This window comes from Acinonyx jubatus, chromosome A1, assembly GCF_027475565.1.
Source record: "Acinonyx jubatus isolate Ajub_Pintada_27869175 chromosome A1, VMU_Ajub_asm_v1.0, whole genome shotgun sequence".
In the NCBI taxonomy this organism is placed as follows: domain Eukaryota; kingdom Metazoa; phylum Chordata; class Mammalia; order Carnivora; family Felidae; genus Acinonyx; species Acinonyx jubatus.
In genome coordinates this window covers 66,154,237-66,169,568 of record NC_069380.1, presented here as the reverse complement: position 1 = coordinate 66,169,568, position 15,332 = coordinate 66,154,237, and the positions used below count along the sequence as shown (strand labels likewise).

Below are 15,332 nucleotides of genomic sequence, written 5' to 3'. Positions count from 1 at the left end.
CCAAGGCTCTCCTATCAGTTATCAAGAATGTGCAGAGGGGAACCTGGCTGGCTCAGTCAGCAGAGCATGTGACTCTTGATCTCGGGCTCATGAGTTCGAGCCCCACACTGGGGGTACAGATTACATAAAATATTAAAAAATAAAATCTTTGGAAAAAAGAACATGCAAAGCACAGAACCCCAGACAACTTTGCTTTGGTCTTCCCTGAGCCGCACACCTGGCCTTTTAAAGAAAGAGGATCCATTTGCATCCAAAACTAACTCCACATTGTAGAAGATGGTTGTTTCATCAGAAGCAGATTTTGTTAAATTTATGAAACTCTAAGGATTTAATTTAGCTCAACAACTGGTTTTTGAGCCCCTATTTATGGGGGAAGCCAGAGTCATCTCCAGAGATGTGGAGGTGACCAGGCATCAGACCTGCCATCCTCTTCCAGGTTTAAGATACCGTCCTCAAGTAGATAAATGCATGGATGACAACAATAGAGCCAGATACAAGATGGGCACAATAAAATGCTACTGGGAGACAGAGGAGAGGTTGGAGGGCATGGCAACACAAGGGAGGCTAGAAAGGAAGTGTTTTTGTGGGGGAACATGAGGAGTTTGGTTGGGGACCTGCTGTTCACAGCCTGGTAGCATCTAGGGTCTCTGCGTGTCTTACCTGTGTGTACATCAGCTCCATCGTTATTCTCCCTTCTGTTTCAACCTTGCCTCAAATTTAAGACTTTTAGACAGATGTAAACGATAGGAAAGGAGAGCTGGCGGAACCTAAAAATAAATTGGGTTTCAAAAAGTAAGGCGAATGTGTAGAGATGGCTAGCGGATCTATTAGCTGTGCAGATAGCAAGATGTGTGGTTTATATTTAAAGGATGTGAAATTAAAGTTTAACCCCAGGTGACACAAACTTTTATTGCTTCTAACATCATGTTAAATAAAAGCCACCTCTGGCTTGTTCACACCTGTCTCCGACGGTTTGGCCTGACACCGTCCTTCTTGCTGCGTCAGATGGCATCTGTTTCAGTATCAAACTGGAGACTTTCTGCTAAGTCATCTCCAAGCCCAACTTCACTGGCACAATATGTTGCTTCATAAATTAAATTAAAGTCACAGGATGTTTTGGATTAGAGGGATCTTCCTTCAACCAGACCCGAGGTTGGTAAGAGAGTGTGACCTGTCTGGGCTAGAATTCCCTCATCCAAAACATCCAGAATATTTCACTGGATTAATTTGCAACTCACTGGGAGATTTTTGGTCCAATTTGCTAGAGATTTTCTGTCTGTTTCCATTTCTCTTTTCAATTCAGGTCAATATGCATTTATTCAGCTCTCTTATTGAAAATGATATGAAAAGTATTACTGAGTCAAAAGAATAAAGAAGACAGCAGATAAAATGCAAGGGAAGGAAGAAAAGTAATGAGTGAATAAATAAGTTCATTCATGAATAAAGAATTTATTCATGAATAAATAAATTCATTCATCCAACAAATGAACTTACAGAGCCCTTATTTTTGCCACGCTCTGAGCTAGGGAAGTACTGTGCAATATAGGGAGAAATATAAGTTACTGTTTCTTTTCTTCAGGAGCTTAGAATTTGGGTTTTTTTATTAAAAAATTTACCATTAGTTTAAATTCAACTTATATTCGTGTTTAATCAAAAACTTCACAAATAAATATGAACAATTTCCTTGCACCTTTGAGAAGATGTTGAACATTCTTTGTGGGGGAAGTCTAACAAGTCACACTGCACCCCAGGATAGGACATGTGTGTTTTGGTTGGATTGGATTCCATGGCCGCTAGCCAGTAGGCTACAGGAAGAGAATTTTTAAGACATATTTTTCCATTAGGGGCTATAGGAAATAATCCTTAGTACAGTATATCAGGTGTACGTTTTCCTTTGAGCAATGCTGTGAGCCCATGTGGCTTTAGGAGGAATTACCTTTAGCAAAAACTAATAGACAAGTAGAACCAAATGTTCCTATAGTTCTGAAACATATTGAGAAAAATCTCCATTTCACCCATCTATGGCCCAACCTTGCTTCTTGTTTCTCAAACAATAGTTCTTCAAGATTCAATGAAACAAAGTATGGAAAGCAACAGAAATGCCATGATGCAGTGTTCCTGAAAAGGTTAAGGTAGCTAAGGCCGCTGAACATTCACACAGAAAGGATGATTATGACACTGATGGCATTTTGAGGGCTGTTCCACTGTCCCCATGTCTTAGTTCCAAGTGCTGTAACGAAGTACCACGGACAGGGTGGATTATCAATGGAAATTTATTTCTGACTGTTCCAAAAGCTGGAAGTCTGAGATCAGGGTACCACACGGGCAGGTCTGCTGAGAGATCGCTTCCTGGTTGCTGACCTCTCACTGCACCCTCACATGGAGGAGGACAAAGAGCTCCTGGCTCATAAGGGCACTAATCCCTTCAAATCCTTTCACTAATCACCTTCCAAAGGTCCCGGCTCCTAATACCGTCACGTTGGGGGTCAGGAGTCAACATAAGAATTTCAGGGTGAGGGGACACAAACATTCAGACCATTGCACCCTCCTCATGTCCTCTTGCTCACACTGGAACCTGAGCTCCATGAGGACAAAGACCTTTGTCTTGTTTTCTGCTGTGTCTCCAGTGCCCAGAACAATAGGTAGCACATAGTAGGGGCTCAATAAATATTGTACAATGAATGAGTGAGCAGATTAATGTTTCTCCTTGCCCTGGCTAAGACAAATGTTGGATCCGAAGCTAAAGACCAAGAAAAGAGAACTTCCTTGCTTCATCCGTGCCCCTTGTGCCATCTGACTTCCCTTTGCTGTACTTCATCCATCCACCCAGTGCTCTGCGCTGAACCTGCCTCATTTTCCTGGTGCTCTGCTACCTGTTGGAGTTATAAAGGTGAAAAGAATAAGGCACAAGCCCTCAAGGAGAACGCAACCTCCGTTCTAAGAGAGGACCCTGAGGAAAGGTGAGAAGAGAAGGGAACTGATACATCCCAAATGTGCAACATAGGACTAGCAGGGTTTCTGGGTAAGAAGGAATCCAAGAGAACAATGGAAAGTGAGGTGAATTGTGATTGGACAAAGGTAAACTGTCCATCATTGAAAAGATCAAGGAATGAGGAGGTCTAATATGTCCTGGATCCCAGGAGTCCAGGACCATGATCAAGACTGAGTTCCAAGCTGCAAGAAGCTAACATGTAGCAGGAGAAACGAAGCAGATGTACTGGTGATAGTGAGACAAAGGAGTGTGAAACCGGAGCCATAGGAAAAGTGCTGTCACCTGTGAGGCAGATCCAAAGGAGGAAGCATATTTTCTCTGGCTGGCTTCCATGTTGTCATATTGTACCTGCTATGTGTAAGATGGTAAAGGGAAAACAAAGGCAATGAGGCTGGAGCCTGTCCTAGATCTAAGTCTAGGGGAGATACAGTACGTTCCTCCGTAACCTGCCATATACTGAGGCTGGCTTCCCCGGCTCATACCAGCTCTTGAGAGCCAATTGTTAAATTTTCAGGAACTTTGCATGCCCATTTTTAAACGCAGCCTTTAAAAAAGATTGGGGCACCTGGGTGGTTCAGTTGGCTGAGCATCCAACTCTTGATTTTGACTCAGATCATGATCCCAGGGTCGTGGTATTGAGTCCTGAGTTGGGCTCCATGCTGAGCATGGAGCCTGCTCTAGATTCTCTCTCTGTCTCTCTGTCTCTGTCTCTGTCTCTCTCCTTCTGGCCCTTTCCCCCACCCACATGCTCTCTCTCTCTCTAATAAAATAAAATAAAATAAAATAAAATAAAATAAAATAGTATGTAAAGTTACAATGAAATAAGTTATCTTGAAGACAAAGGTAATAAATACTCAAAACACATCACTTCCTAAATCATTCTCTATGCTCTGGAGGCTTTCAGGTCTATTACATCCACACGACTTTGTGCCAGTGCACGTATCTTCCCAACTCTGTGTTCAAGAACATCACGTGGGTAGCTTGACATTGCCATGTTAGGAGTATTTACACCATTTACACCACAGAGATTGGCAAGTGCTGCAAACCTAGACTTAGTTCAATGTTTTCATATTCTTGTCTTAAGAAAATGATAGAGAAAGTGTTTCAAATGCAGATCAGACTTCAAAATGTGACATGTCTACAGTCACTGCATTGTGGATAGCACAAAAAATGGTGGAAATATTCCTCCAATATTCAAATTCATTATCAAATACAGCAAAGAAGGGAAAGCCTGGGGGAGGGGCACCAGTTCCCTAGGAGATCACAGGCTTCATGGAGGGGAGGCCCAAGGCAGAGAAAATCAAGGGACCCGTGTCCTTGGAGGCCCTTGGCTTTACTTGCCCAGTTGGTCCTTAGGGAGAGAAGAGAGGCAGCTTTCTAATAGTAATGAGGCCACTGCCTGAGCCCGTTCCTGTGGCCTGTTTCCTGGGAACCAGGTGGAACACAGGCTCAGAGAACCACAAAAAGATGTATGAAGACAGGGTAAGCCCAGGAATCATCGAAGCCTCCAGAAATGGGAATATTCAACTTCTTTTGTGGCTCCAGAGTCCAGGCAGTACAGAACAAACTGTAGAGAAGGCAGGAAAGTCCCACTAGCGGAAAAAAATCAACAAGCCAGGGATTTCTGTAAAATGACTTTTTTTTTTTTAACTGGACTTGCAGGCTTGAAATTCAAACTTGATTATGAAGGGGGGATGGAATTAGGTACCACACTGCCCCCAAAATATCCCTTTGCATTTAAAAATCACATACTGCAGGCACACAGAGCTGGACAGCACTCTTTGCCATCAGTGTCTATTCAGATCCACAAGTTTTCACTGGACCAAGTTTTCTGAAAGGAACTGGGACCCTGACAGCCTCTCTACATCTTCCTTACACACACACACACACACACACACACACACACACACACACACTGCCCTCTACTACCATCACTGAGCCCCCAAGATGGGGCCAGACTGCAAAAAGGGCAACAGTTTCCTTCCCAGCCTGCAGTCAACCCCCAAAAAGGGTGGGGAGAGAGGGAGAAGAGCCTAAGGCCATGACCTGGTCCCAGCATCAGGCTTCTTTAAATTGTTAGAGAGGATTGCAGGGTCCTGACCCAACGTGGCCCCAACATGAGCCATCTCCTGACTTCACCATCCTGGCTGTGGGTGTATTTTGTGAGAAACATGTACCCAGAGGTGAATTGAAATTGCTACCAGTCTTGGGATCCTTGGGACAGTCTACCTGAAATTAACACAGGGAGGGAGGAGAGAAGGAGACAGAGTAGATACAGGGACATGCGAGGCCAGCAGTGGTGGGAATATGACCTTGAGGGAGAAAAGATGGCAGGAGAATTCTAAGTGTGAGGAGCTTATGCACAGCAGTGTTGTGGGGAGAGGGAAGCAGGGGTCTCTCTAGAAGCCACAACTGCATAGAAAACATAGGAAAACAGCAGGTAGGAGATGAGGAGATGATTACAAGCATCACCAGGGAAGCTCCAAAACATTGAGAGCAGGACCCCTGAAAAAGTCTGATTTCTGCCTGGACTGCACTTGAATTGGGGCACAAATGTATGACGATAGCCTTGGTCCCCACACACTGGTACAGTGGAGAGCATCACTTTTACATACAGGAAAAACAAAATAAAAGTCATGAGACGTAAGAGAGGTTAAAAGGTAATAAATAAATACATGCTGGTTAAAGGGCGAGTCAAGATTTATAAATAGGAAGAGAAGACCTGTGAATTAAGTTCGCAATAAAAGAGAATCACAAATACTTTACGAAGCTAAGGAAATACAGCAGAGTGGCAGGATGTGTGTGGGGTTGGGGAACCGGGTAACTAAGAGAGAATCCTGACAGAAAAAAAAATTCCAGGAAGGAAATAGCTTATTGTTAGAAAATGATTTTTCACTCCTCATCTCCACCGTGTGAGTTAAAATAAAGTAAGACACGTAAAAGCGGGACTATTTCCAAAGCAATCATCCTCAGACCTGTTTTGTAATACAGATAACCCAGCCAGTACCCAGCTATCTCGAGAAGGTTAGGGCTTGTAATTTAGGCTCCGCTTTCAGTGAATGGCACTTTCTGTTTACCCTGCACTTTCTACCGATTGCTCATAACGTGCAGAAACTTGAACCCTCACAGAAATGGCCATGCGGTCCCGCCAGTCTCCAGAGTCCAGCAGATGAGGAGCTGGAGAGGTCTTTTTTCCGCTGACCGTGGCCACGCGTGGCTGCGTGATTTATGGACAAGACCCACAGCCACATCCATATCTCCCAGCCATTAACTACCAAGAGGCGGACTCAGCCCAGAACCACTCACAGTATAGAAAATCCTCAGAGAGTGAGTCTGTTCAAATGATTAGAATAATCATGGGGCGCCTGGGTGGCGCAGTCGGTTAAGCGTCCGACTTCAGCCAGGTCACGATCTCGCGGTCCGTGAGTTCGAGCCCCGCGTCAGGCTCTGGGCTGATGGCTCAGAGCCTGGAGCCTGTTTCTGATCTGTGTCTCCCTCTCTCTCTGCCCCTCCCCCGTTCATGCTCTGTCTCTCTCTGTCCCAAAAATAAATAAATGTTGGAAAAAAACAAAACAAAAACAAATAATTAGAATAATCAGAGTCGTTTTGATCTCATTCTGATTTCTCAGTTCACCTTTCAAATGCAGGCTGTTTTCGATGGCCCAAAGAGAACATTGTGAATGGTGCCTGAGATTTCTCCTAATGTTAACATCTGAATGAGAGGACCATATGTGATCTTACAGCGAAGGAAAACAAGATCAGGGAGAAGGGTAGGGATCACGGAAATGTCCCAAATGCCAGAAATTGCCATTGGTAAGCTTGGTAGCAAACCCCAGGTAAATTCTAGAATAGATAATTAAAGAGATGGTTTGCTCTTAGTAAAGAAAGAAGGTCCAGTCAGGAGCCAGCATGATTCCTAAGAGCAAGAAGCACCGAATTGGACACTCCCTTTTGATGAGAGTGGTTACTGGGTTCCTAAGATGCCTCACAACTTCTAGCACACCATGCTTTGGGACAGGAAGCAGAGACACGGGCCTGGTAGACCCCCAGATAGGCTCAGTGATGGCACCGAGGATGGCGGCCAGCCCCTGTGGTCCTATCCTTGCAAGCATTCATTCAACCCGACCAAAAATTCACTAACTCAGCATGCACCTTCAGAGCATGGATTTTATGCAGGGCACTCTTCCAGGCAAGGGATAGAAAGACTTTGTTCAACCTCTGTTTTCACAGGGTTTATAATTGAGTGGTGGCAAAAAACAAGTACACAAGTAACCACAATACAAGCCAGAGAAACAAAATCACAATAAGGAAAGTACCCAATGCCATGGGGGGGGGGGGGGGGAGGGGTGGGGAGAGGGCGGGGGGGGGGGGGCAGATGGAGACAAAGGTCCCTTCTGGTTAGAAGATTAAAAAGCCTTTGCATGAGAGGTGGAATCTAAGGTAGAGGTTGAAGGGAGAGAGACGTGAGGGAGGACGAAGAAAGGAATTTGCCCCAAATGGCGTGAGCAGAGGCACAGACTAGGAAAAAGATTAAGCACAAGGCCAGTCTGGTTGCAGAATGGAGACTAGAAAGTCAGCACCGTCGTGGTGTGTTCCTTTTGCTGGGAATTATCCACGGCGCATCCTCGGTGGATGGACAATGGACTGGGTTCAGGAGTCACAGTCTGACATTTGAATCCTGCCCGGGACACCACCTTAGCCATGAAATTGAGCCACTTATGTGACTTCCCTAAACTCTAGTTACCTCACCTATAGAACAGATGTGACTGTAGTGCCCGCCTCAGATGGTCACTCTGGGAATTAAATGAGACGCTATGTAAAGTGGGGTCTGGCACGGTCCCTAAATGCAGTGAATAAAGGCCAAAATTAAATGGGAAAGTCTCCCTTTGCAAGTTTGACCTGGCGAATTTTAGAGCAAGTAGAAGAGCAGAAAAACCTTTTTTTTTTTTTTTTATGTTTATTTATTTTTGAGAGAGAGAGAGACAGAGTGCAAGCAGGGGAGGAGCAGAGAGAGAGGGAGACACAGAATCTGAAGCAGACTCCAGGTTCTGAGCTGTCAGCAAGAGCCTGATGTGGGGCTCAAACCCCCCCAGTGGTGAGATCATGACCTGAGCAGAAGTCAGACATTAACCGACTGAGCCACCCAGGTGCCTTGAAAAATCTGTCTTTCTAATATCTGGTCCCAATCTAGTTCAGCAGGGAGCACCCGGAGACTGAGCCCAGGTAGGCAATTGGCTGAACCAGAGACAAGGCAAACCTCCCAACCGGGAGAAGAGGAGGGTGTGGCGGGCAGATTCTGCAGGATTAGGCAAGTGACTGGATATGGGGTCTGAAGAAGCCCAGGAAGGCATTACGTGACTCCAGGTTTCTAGCCTAGGTGACCAGCTGAGTGGTGGTTTCATCCAAACAAGCAGGAAAGTCAGGAGGGGGTTGTGGGGAGGAGACAAAGAAAATAGCATGGAATTCCGAAGAGGGAAGGCTTGGTGAAAGCCTGGAGTCAGCAGTTTGAAAGAAGCAAGGGCGGGGCGCCTGGGTGGCTCCAAGGGTTGAGCCTCCAACTTCCATTCAGGTGATGATCTTCTGGTTCGTGAGTTTGAGCCCTGCGTCGGGCTCTGTGCTGACAGTTCAGGGCCTGGAGCCCGCTTTGGATTCTGTGTCTCCCTCTCTCTGCCCCTCCCCCACTCATGCTCCGTCTCTCTGAAAAATAAATGAAAGAAAGAAAAGAAATATGTGCAGCTATCTGGAATTCTGGGGCAGGAGCGGGGAAGGGTAGGAGTAAACCCACAGAGACCACAGGGAATGTGCTGCAGGTTTTTAGATGATGCTAAGCTGGGAAAGTAGCTAACGTAAAGATGACCAAATTTCATGATTTAAGGCAGTCTTAAAAGACTAGAATTGTGGTTTGGAGCAAACAACAATAATGGCTAACTCATATATATATCAACTCATTTAACCTTTCTAATAGGGAAAATATTATTAACTTCATTTTAAAGATAAGGAAACTGAAAGAGGTTAAGTAACTAGACCAAGGTCACGCAGCTAGTAATGACAGGCCTGGGATTTGAACAGGAAGTCAGGTTTCAAGGTCCCTACTCTGAAAGGAAGGAGAGGAGGGAGGGAGATAGAAAGGAGGAAGGTGGGAAGAAAGGAAGGAAGGAAGATAAGAAAAGGAAAAGAAAGGAGGGAGGGAGGAAACTGATCATTATGGAGGATTCACAACGTGCCAGGCCCCAAATTTCACCTGTACTTAGCAAGCTAGGAGACCCAGAAGGAGGTAAGGTGATTAAAAATACATCTAGTAGACAAAGAGGACAGTGTGGTGGAGACTGTACTCCAGGGCTGTGAGAGGCATCGAGGATGAGGCCAGAAGCTAAGTTTCCTCTGCTGACCCCTGCTTCAGTGTGAATTTCTTCCTATTCTGGTGCTGACAAGCAGCGATCTTCAACTTTCGGTCCAGTGGTTCCACATTTCTAACTGTTCGCGAAAACCTCAGTCTCGGAGTCTGTCTTTTGGCTCCTCTGGGTATTGTGTGCGATATGTGTGAAGTTCTGCACTGGTGGGTGGTTGTGTGTGGTTCGACGTGGAACCTGAATGGTTGGTGTCTGTGTGTGTGTGTGGTACCCACACAGTGAATGTGAGCCTGTGTGCGTGTGTGTGGAATGTGTAAGTGTGTCTGCATGGTGAGGGTGGTACGGCTGTATAGTTGGCTGAAGAACCAGCTGGGTCCACATGTGCATGTCCACGTGGCACGAACATGCTAGCATGAATCTGCTGTATAATTCTAGTGGAACTGGACCACAAACTGGATGGCTCACCACCCTGGGCAAAGGCAGACCTCCACCTCCACCCCGCCCCCACCACTCCCAGGAAGGATTAACGAAGGCACCAGAAGCAGAAAGAGCGGGACAGAGCAGAGGCCATAATACTGGGCCCACAAGGACCTCGGCGCCCCCTACAGGATAGAGTTGGAGCTACAGCTGGAATAGGAAGTTTCAAGGGGAAAGCGCTACCTTCTCTCAGGCTCAAACTTGTTCCCAGTCCTAACTAGGACTGTTGTTCCCAGTCCTAACTTGAATCTGGGATAGAGGTTGTCAGTAGGATAACACGGGTATTTTCCCATGTTATAATATAATATAATATAATATAATATAATATAATATAATATAATATATAATATTGTATATATATCATATATATACATATATAGTGTATATATGTGTATATACTATATATACACATATATAATATTGTATATATAATAATAATACAATATAATATAATATTAATATAATATTAATAATATAATATAATAATATAATACAAATGGATTCCAGATAATTCTATAATAGTGTCCGCTGGTCCCTCTTTGTGGCTCCACCTCTTATCAAAGCCACAGCCGACTGTTGGCACTTCCATTTGTCACCTAGGCTTTGTATTTCTGCTTCATCCTTTCCCACCTGCTTCTCCTTTTCCCCCAAATGCTCACAGCTTGGAGATATCCCCCGGTAGTTCTTCCCGAGGCACAGGGTGGCAGGAGAGCGTGTTCTGGTGAGGGAGTGGAAGCAGGAGGCAGATCAGTTGAGTTCAGAGAAGGCAATGGGTCAGGGCTGAGTGGGCAAGCAGGCTGGAATTATCGTGCAGGACAGTAATAAGACAGGTCTGGCCTGGAACCCAAACATTAGCCGGCAGAACGAAACGAGGGGTCTGAAGTCCAGGTTCAAACAGGAGGGAGAGTGGGCATCGGCTGATCTCCGGGAACTGGGAGGCTGAGCAAAGCAGTAAGCACATGGAGCCAGGGCACAGGGCCAAGGAAGGATCTCGATATAGCAGAGAATCAGTTTGGTAGGAACATTTATAGGAATCCTATTGAGCGGGCTGAAACCCTCAGATAAAACTGGCTCAGTGTTTGCTGGTGGATTAAATGAAAACATCTGGCTGTAGTTAGATAGAAAATAGCCTTCATTCCCTCTGCCCCACTTGCCAAAAGTCCACATTTTGTGTTCTGGAGAGAATCAGTCTCCCAAGAGGATGGCTGGTCTGGTTTTTATACATGAGCTATATTTGGTACATATGAACCAAAAATATTGAGCCAAAGAAATTTAAAGGTAAGACTTGTCCTGGATGGCCCAGTTGGTTAAGTGTGGGACTTCACTTCAGGTTGTGATCTCACGGTTTGTGAGTTCGAGCCCCAGGGCCCCACATCGGGCTTTCTGCTGTCAGTGTGGAGCCTGCCTCAGATCTGTCTCCCTCCCTCTGCCTCTCCCCCTCTTGCGCACACTCTCTCTCCCTCTCTCTCACAAAAGTAAATAAACATTAAAAAAAAAAAAAAAAGGCAAGACTTGTCCTGTCAAATCTCCAGTCCCCATCATTTAGCTTTATGCTTAAATTTAGGAGTCATTCCTTCCCTGGCAAGGGTTAGGTGGCATCCCTTGGATTTGCTTAGGGCCTTTTAAAATATCAATATAGGGGTGCCTGGGTGGCTCAGTCGGTTGGGCATCTGACTTTGGCTCAGGTCATGATCTCATGGTTCGTGAGTTCCAGCCCTGCATTGGGCTCTGTGCTGACAGCTCAGAGCCTGGAGCCTGCTGGATTCTGTGTCTCCCTCTCTCTGTGCCCCTCCCCTGCTCATGCTCGCTTGCTCTCTTTCTCTCTCTCTCTCTCAAAAATAAATGAATATTAAAAAAAATTTTTTTTAAGAGTCTGTAAAATATCAATATAGATGGGGAATTACATATTCATTATTTTAATTCTAACATATAAATACATTGGTTCAAATATAATAACATTAATATAACATATATATTAGAACATTTACTACTTTAACTGATGTTCCCTTCTAGGGCAAAGACAAAGCCTTTTTATTGCTATGTTCTCAAGTGCCCAGCACAGACCCCAACAGTTGTCCAAAAATATTTAAGTCAACATCAAATCAGGAAAATTGATGTTTAAATATCTCTTTCTCTTTTGACATGTTCACGGAATCTCAGATCTCAAACTGGAAATGACTATTCTACCTTCCCAGCCAGTGCAGGAATTATTTCTACCAACATTTTAGCACAGAATCGTCAGCCTCCCCTGGATCCTTCTAGCCAGTTCTTTGTGGGACAACCTATTCTATTGTTGGGCAGCTCCAGTAGAAGTTTCTTCTTTGTAGAGCCCCTACATCTGATTCCAAAGCAAAGTTTACCCAGTAGTAATACTTGTCTCTTTCCCAGTCCCCCTCCTCGACCATATTCTTCCCCCCACCTTTTTTCCAGGTTAGACCATTGCCATTGTGAATTTATTTCATGAACCCTCATCCTCCAACTCATTGTCCTCTAGAGTCAATGAATGTGATTTATGTCCAGATCCTTTAAAATATGGTGCCCAAGACCAGCACAAGACAACGGAACTACAAAATATGGGGTAATACTATTACCCTCCTAACTCCGATATTCTTATGTGACTCCCTGAGGTTGCATTAAGCTTTCGACCTGCTCTGCAGCAGCTTTCTCTGTCACTGCTCATCATATATCCAGACAGGAGTGCTCAGGGGCGTCCTTAATGCGACTCACCCCTCATGAGCAACCACATTGCTAAGTCTTATCACTTCTACCCCTAAGTATCTTCCTTGCCTGTTCCCACTGCTGTCCCCTTGGTTCAGGTTCTAATAAGAAATACGGCAAGATCTTTCTAGAATGCAGGCCCTATCCGGTATTCTCTGTTTGAAATGTCTCAATAGCTCTCCAGCCTCTCCGAGAGACAAAGTCTACATTTCTTCAGGGAGCTTAAAGGTCCCTTGGCAAGCTCCCCTTCTGCGATACCTGCAGGCTGACTTTTCACGTCCCTCCCCACCCCGCCACTCTTCCTGCTCACAGTTCCCTGAGGCACTTGGTTCCTTCCGGCTCTGAGGCCTTTGCTTTCTGTGCCTGACACTGTTCTAAACGCTCTCCACAAGTTAACTCACTTAATCCTCATCACCAGCCTCTGAAGGAGGGGATATGGTTCCCATTTTACAGATGGAGAGCTCAGAGGTCCAGCGTTTTGCCCAGAGTCGTGCAGTTGTTAAATTGTAGAGCTGGAGGAGTCCCATGGCCTGAAATGCACTCCCTGTCTCTCTCCTTGGCAAACTTCTACCCATCTTTCAAGCCGGATCAAGCACTCGTTCTTCTGGGAAGTCTGCCTCCCCCCTGAACTTTACCATCAGATCTCACTTCTCATTCTGAGCTAATTGTCAGCTGGACGGTTGTCAGCACCTCCACTGAGGATAAGCTTATGTCCTTTTCCTCACTGAGTCCCCAGACCTATATTGTGTGCCAGGGACTCTAATGAACGCTTTGATGAAGGCACTTATTAGTGAATAAATGAATTAACTATTTACCGGGTTCCTTTGTAGTTGTAATATGGCATCACGGCAATTTGCCAAATTGTCAACCTTTGGTAATCAATTTTCCCGTAATACATACAAAAATCTGGCCAAACCCCAGTTGTAAACCAGCTGGTTCCTGGCAGCTTCATTATCCCAGGTTCATTTAAGAGCAACAGAGTTACGAAGCACCCTGGGATCACCTAAAAGTGCGCAGCAGCAGGACGTTTTGAAATTACTAACGCCACCATACCGTTTGCCCCGAAAGCGTCCTTTGTGTCTTTTAGGAAGAGAACGAACGAGTAACGGAATCCGTGCGGAGGGGACACGGTAGAGCTGACTTGTCGCATGTGTGGTCAGATGGGCCGTGGGCAGAGAGAAGAGCAGTGAACCCTGTGAAAAATAAACCTGAACCCTTTCCACAAGAAATATTTACCAGGAGAAAACCAGCGCCGAAAACCAGGCAAGCACGCGAAGCCCGAAGGAGAAGCGAAATGGGAAAGCGTGGGCCTCGCTGACCTACCTCTGCAAACACCCCGGGAGCTGCTATCATACGTTATTGATTGCATGTTCTTAGTTACCGCATTCTCAGTGCTCTGGCGGCTAGAGCCTCACGTGATCGCTGGGGGAGACACTGCCCTTCGAGGCTAACCTAGGCTCACGATCTAGAGCACCTTTCGTATGCAAATCAACAAAGCCAAGGCCCACTCCCCCAACAACCTCAATTCTCAAGCTTTCACACTGCAAGCCTCTGTCTCTACCCTAATCAACCCAGGGGCCAGGTACAGACAATTTAGGACGGCCCCTACGCCCCAGAGCCCGCGGAGATCTTTCAGGCCAGCCAATCCGGAACTTGTTTAACCCGATTCCTCTGCTCCGCCCGCTCCCTCCCGGGAAAACCGTAGTGCCGGCGTCGGCCAGGCTTCCCTCTCACTCCGGCCTCCCGACAGGCTCTGGAGCGTCCCTACTGGTCCAGTGCGGGGAGCCATGCCTCCTGCCTCTAGGGGTCTGTGAGTATAAAAACTTCTTCCTTCACGACAGCATTTTGTGTCCGTGTGTCTTACCATCCCTGATTAAAGCAAATTTCAGGGATGCCTGGGTGGCTCCGTCGGTTAAGCGTCCAACTTCAGTTCAGGTCGTGGTTTGTGAGATCCAGCCCCACATGGGGCTCTGTGCTGACAGCGTGGAGCCTACCTGGGTTTCTTTCTCCCTTTCTCTCTGTCCCTCCCCTACCTGTGCTCACTCTGTCTCTCTCTCTCAATAAATAAATAAACTTTAAAAAAAAAAAGGAGGGGGGAAACAAAGTGAATTTAAATGACTTACACAAGGTCACACAAAAAATTAGTGGCAGAACTGGGACTTAAACACAAGTTTGGGGGCTAGTACCAAATGTGGAACGTTTCCCCTCAAAATCTGTGGATGACCATGCAAAGTTATAAATATGCTCCCCTGTGAGCCTCAGTTATCTTGCCCATAAAATGGGGGCCATGGAATACTATCTTTTGGATAAAAGTAATCATGTCTGTGAAAGCGCTTTGTGAAATGTGAATATGACTCAAATCAATGTATTATACCGTCACAAAGTTTTTCCCAGTCCTCCGGGCTAGCAACACCTGAGCAAAGCTTTGTCCTTTCTTGGCTGCCCAACGTGTGAACACAGCACTGCTTCCCTAAATGGAGCACGAAGCAGATCTTTTCTTCCCATTTCGGACAGATGTGGCACATGACTGCCGTGACAAACAGGCTCACATCTGTGGTCAGAACCTGACTTCCCAATACAGCATGGTCTGACCTTATGAGGCCTAGCGAATCCCAAGCATAAACGGTGTGACTCTGATGAGTGCTGTAACCTTTGCATGATTATAAATGTGACACAGGGATGAGAGGCATCCTTCTGTTAGGCTTTGGATTCCAGGAAGCAGCTACTGTGGTCTGGCCAGAAGCAAGTTGATGGAACAGAAGTAACGGTCACCTCCCAACAGTTGAGATGTGAGC

The 15,332-nt window shown here is 45.8% G+C and overlaps 2 protein-coding genes across 8 annotated transcripts in view; one reads left to right on the top strand and one right to left on the bottom strand.

The window, feature by feature from the left end:
• Nucleotides 1-15,332, top strand: part of ABCC4 (ATP binding cassette subfamily C member 4) — a 370,199-nt gene that overhangs the window by 9,496 nt on the left and 345,371 nt on the right. The gene's annotated exons all lie outside the window — the stretch shown is intronic.
• The window catches only part of CLDN10 (claudin 10), a 112,358-nt gene that overhangs the window by 90,208 nt on the left and 6,818 nt on the right, over nucleotides 1-15,332 (bottom strand). The gene's annotated exons all lie outside the window — the stretch shown is intronic.